Here is a 5,377-nt window from a genome sequence, read left to right on the forward strand (position 1 = left end):
ACCTATCGTGGCCTTCATGCCATCACATATACTTAAATACAGGCGTTTAATTAATGTACTATTGTAAAACTCCTTGGACAAGTAAGTACTCAGCTAGCTTAGATGAAACGCGTTGGAAAATAAACAAGTTTTACAGATACAATTCACAGAGTGCTGCTCACTAGTTAAGTTCTTAAAATTTTTAAAAATTGTCTGAATATTTAACAATTATCCTGCGAAATTGCGTGGAATATCGCCTGATAAAGCACAACTTTCTACTTTATTGGAAAAAAAAATTGGAAAAACTACCAATTTTTCTCCCTGACACACAAAATTATGTATGTCCCAGGATATACGTTGTGTACGCACGAAGAATATTGAGCACGCTGTGACCATATTTGGACATTACCACAATGTGTTTAATAAGAAATGAAGGTATACATGGGTATACAGGGGTACGCATGGGTGATCAGGGGTATACATGGGTATATGAGGGTATACAGGGGTATATAAGGGTATACATGGGTATACATGGGTATACGAGGGTATACAGGGGTATATAAGAGTATGCAGGGGTATGTAAGGGTACACATAGGTATGTAAGGGTATCTAAGGGTATACAGGGGTATGTAAGGGTATACATGGGTATATAAGGGTATTCCAACGCATTTTTATAAAACTTGACGTTTCGTATGCTAGTCAACACACATTTTCAAAAGTGACCGTTACAATTTTTAAAAACTATATATATATCGTAAACAATAGGGGTCTGGAACCTAGACTGAGAAAAATGATCTGCAGCAGTACGTGTCTAGACATAATGAAAAGTAATAGCTAAAACAGCAATAACTTCTCACTACTAATATTTACATTAAGGGAAGGCTTTAGCTCTTGAATGAACAAAGTCTCTTTAACTTTACAGTGAAAGTCAGTTTTTCCGGACGCTAAAATGTCAAAGTGATCCCATTTAATGTCGTGGTCAGTGGTTTTCACATGATCAGCAATCAGATGATTGTGTTATTTTCATAATGAAGCTACGATGGCCTAAGAACAAGAGTTTATACGATATAAGGGTATACATGGGTACATATGGGTATGCATTGGTATACATGGGTATACATGGGTATACATGGGTATATAAGGGTATACATGGGTATATAGGGTTATATAAGGGTATACATGGGTATACATGGGTATATGAGGGTATACAGGGGTATATCAGGGTATACATAGGTATACATGGGTATACATGGGTATATAAGGGTATACATGGGTATATAGGGGTATACATGGGTATACATGGGTATATAGGGGTATACATGGCTATACATGGGTATATGAGGGTATACAGGGGTATATAAGGGTATACATGGGTATACATGGGTATATAAGAGTATACATGGGCATACAGGGGTATACATGGGTATACATGGGTATATAAGGGTATACATGGGTATATAGGAGTATACATGGGCATACAGTGGTATACATGGGTATACATGGGTATATAAGGGTATACATGGGTATATAGGGGTATACATAGGTATACGTGGGTATACATGGGTATATAAGGGTATACATGGGTATATAGGGGTATACATGGGTATACATGGGTATATAAGGGTATACATGGGTACATAGGGGTATACAGGGGTATATAGGGGTATACATGGGTATATAAGGGTAATAATTGAAATACATTATCAATAGCTTATATTTAAATACATAATAATAGGGGATACATGAAGTACTTACCGAATAATTTCCCACTTCAAATCAACCAATCTTTTCTAGCCATAATGTTGGTATTTTTCCAAGCTTTTTTTACTCTGTTGTTTCCATTCGGTTGCAACCTTTTGGTAAACATAAAGACAACGTGTGACAGCCGCGTCTTCCAAGAAAAATCGAGTCACAGCAACCATGACCTACAGGGGCCCGTTTCTCAAACGTCCCGAAACTTTACAGGGCGTTTTCGGGTGTCACAATTCCCTTTGTATCTCAAGAACGGAGAGGATTTAATTCGTCAAACTTCACAGTTATTTTTCTTTTTGTTCCCTTGAAAACATGTTAAAAGATCGGCTTTCTAATACAAGCTGAAGAGAGGGTAGTGTAACGTGAAGTGCTATATTTCTATCCCATATGAACCATGACAGCGTTAGCCCTACTGATGGAACTGGGCCCACACAAGGACAGAGAAAAACTCTGACCAGGGTGGGAATTGAACCTTCGCCGCCGCTCTACCGACTGAGCTACAAGGTCAGACGGGAGCAGGCCGTGGGAACTGAAGATATTAAAGTCACCTTTCCTTTCTAAAACAAGCGGTTGGCAATTTCACAAATGGCTTTTCGAGCCCTAAAAGTTTTCGGGACTTTCGAGAAACCGGCCCCTGGGGGCCGTTTCTCGAAAGTCCCGAAACTTTACGGGCCATTTTCGGGTGTCACAATTCCCTTTGTATCTCAAGAACGTAGAAGATTTAATTCGTCAAACTTCACAGTTATTTTTCTTTTTGTTACCTTGAAAACATGTTAAAAGATGGGATTTCAAAAAACAAGCGGTTGGCAATTTCACAGATGGCTTTTCGGGCCCGAAAAGTTTTCGAGAAACGGGCCCCTGGTCTTTTTTAAATTTAGCTCATTAACGAGTAAGATGCAAAAGTTGTTCAAGTTAGAAGACGCTTAGTTATTATTTTATTAAAAAAAGCGTTATCACGGAAGCTTTATTTAGAGCATTTCTAATTTATTAGCTTTCACTTGTTAACTTGGTTAAATATAGCTTAACTACTGTTTATTAAAAGCTTGTTTTTTTCCCTTCTTACGGGAACACAGAAAGATCTCAATGACGAAATGAGGGAGTCAATGATCCCGGCTTAGTTGACAAAATTATACCTTAACAATGTCATTCTCGTCCTCGATTCCTTCTGTGAGCACCAAGAATAACGAGGATGTCCGCAAATCACGGACTTCCGGCTCGTCTGCGCAATCTCAGAAATTTGAAGCAATTAATAGGTGTCAATGGTTACCATAATGGAGCCCCACGGCGAACGCACGTATTTCAGAACCGGCCAAAGGTCGTTATTCCCTAGTACTGACCGATAAAATCGTGGTCTCTGGGGATGTAACAATGTCTCTGCTCGTCCTGCGCAAGCTCTTTACATTTTCGGACATAACGCTCTCGCCCTGCTTCTCCCTGACAACAATGTGCAATGACCAAATTTGAGGTTATCTGGCGAACGTGAGCACACGAATATAAAATTTCAATTTTCTCACCAAACACACGCACCGTGAATTAGAATTTTCTTCCTAAAATTTTGATACACAGCTATTCACAAGAACTGGAAATAATGTTTTTCGTCATCATTGTCGTCGTCCTTGATCAACCTTCCTAAAAGTAAGAGAGCTTTGCCGAAACTTAAAAGAACCATGGACAAGATTTCCGTAAAGGTCCCTCCCTCATTATGTATACGGTTCTCTGTTTAAAGAAAACAGTGGGGGATAACAATAGAAGTCCTGATGCTCTTTGTTCTTTTTGAATCCACTCTCCAAAGCGGAAAGTTTTGAATACGCAAAGAATTTGGAATCGTGTGGATGGTCGAATCCGGATATTTTCAAATTCGATGTCGTTACAAACTCAGATCCAGTCTTTACCGCGTAAGTATTAATTAAGCATGGCCACTGAACGAGCTCGCTGAACGACTCTTGTCGCCAACTCGCACGCCTAATCGCGCATGCCCTGTTGACAATTGTCACAGAGAAGTCCTGGATATTATACGTGTGGCGGGTAAATTCGATTTGAATACCTTGCGTGTGAACGCGAAAATTTATGAGTCCGCAGAGAAAAAGTTACAGATTTAAAAATACTGTTTCGAGAAGGTTGTCCAAAAGAAGAATAAAAGAGTACGCGACAATGCCAAAAGGCATTATGGTAAACTACAAGGAAAGGTTACGTTTATACAAACGTTGGCCCTGTAGCACTTATGTAGGTGCTATGTTTACTCTTGAATTCGAAGAAGACAATAAGATTCCATTTTTAGACATCCTTCTCAAACGCTGCCCTGACAACACTTTCTCTACATCTGTCTACCGGAAGAAGACATTCACAGGCCTTTACACCAAGTGGGATTCATTTACACCTCGCAAGTACAAAATCAACCTCATCCGCACTCTCACCTATCGATGCTTCCGAATTTGCTCCTCGCCATCTTTATTACAGGCCGCTATTAAAGATCTGAGAAAGCTCCTGTTGCAAAATGGTTACCCTCAAGGCGTTATCACGTTCAACATTAACGATGTATTGAACAAAAATAAAAACAAATCAAATAACCCTGTTCAAGCTACAGTCCCCAAAAAAGATATCTTAATCGTGCTACCCTACTTAGGTCTTCACAGTAACCAAGTCACGAAACGTCTGAAATCCTGCGTAAACAATTTCTACTCTTTCGTCAATCTCAAGATCATATTCCAAAACACACGCCGCATCAACTCCTTTTTTCTATACAAAGATCGCTTGAACCAATCTCAGAGATCCAAGGTCGTCTATAGAGCTGTCTGCTGGAACTGCGATGAATTCTACATTGGCAAAACAAAACGAAGACTCCACGACAGAAAAACAGAACATTTCAAGGCCCTAGCTAAAAGTGACCATTCATCAGCCATTGCTGATCACGTGAAAACCACTGGCCACGACATTAAATGGGATCACTTTGACATTTTAGCGTCCGGAAAAACTGACTTTCACTGCAGAATTAAAGAGACTTTGTTCATTCAAGAGCTAAAGCCTTCCCTTAATGTCAATATTAGTAGTGAGAAGTTATTGCTGTTTTAGCTATTACTTTTCATTATGTCCAGACTCGTACTGCTGCAGATCATTTTTCTCAGTCTAGGTTCCAGACCCCTATTGTTTACGATATATATATATAGTTTTTAAAAAATTGGAACGGTCACTTTTGAAAATGTGTGTTGACTAGCATACGAAACGTCAAGTTTTATAAAAATGCGTTGGAATACAATGTTTATCACCGCTGTTTGTGTTATTTTCTTAATCAAGCTACGATGGCCTAAGAACAAGAGTTTATACCAATGATTCATGATTCATTAACAATTTGTGATTCGTGATTCTTTTAACCATCTCTCGTAATTCATGATTCCCAAGTTTTGAACACAAAACTTTATGATTCCTTCTAAATTTAACAACTTATAACCATTGTGATTCATGATTCAGGATCCCACCTCCGATTCTGAAATGTATGGGATCTTGAAATACGACCATTAATTCTACGGTGTTGGCTGGTTGGAACTCTCGTTTACTCTGGGGGCGCGTTGCTCGGTTTATGCTATTTCCCGGGTATTCGTTCAAACGGAGGATGTCATCGATTGCCTGTTGATGTTTCTACAAAATTACT

Source organism: Montipora capricornis, chromosome 8 (assembly GCF_036669925.1).
Source record: "Montipora capricornis isolate CH-2021 chromosome 8, ASM3666992v2, whole genome shotgun sequence".
Taxonomy (NCBI): domain Eukaryota; kingdom Metazoa; phylum Cnidaria; class Anthozoa; order Scleractinia; family Acroporidae; genus Montipora; species Montipora capricornis.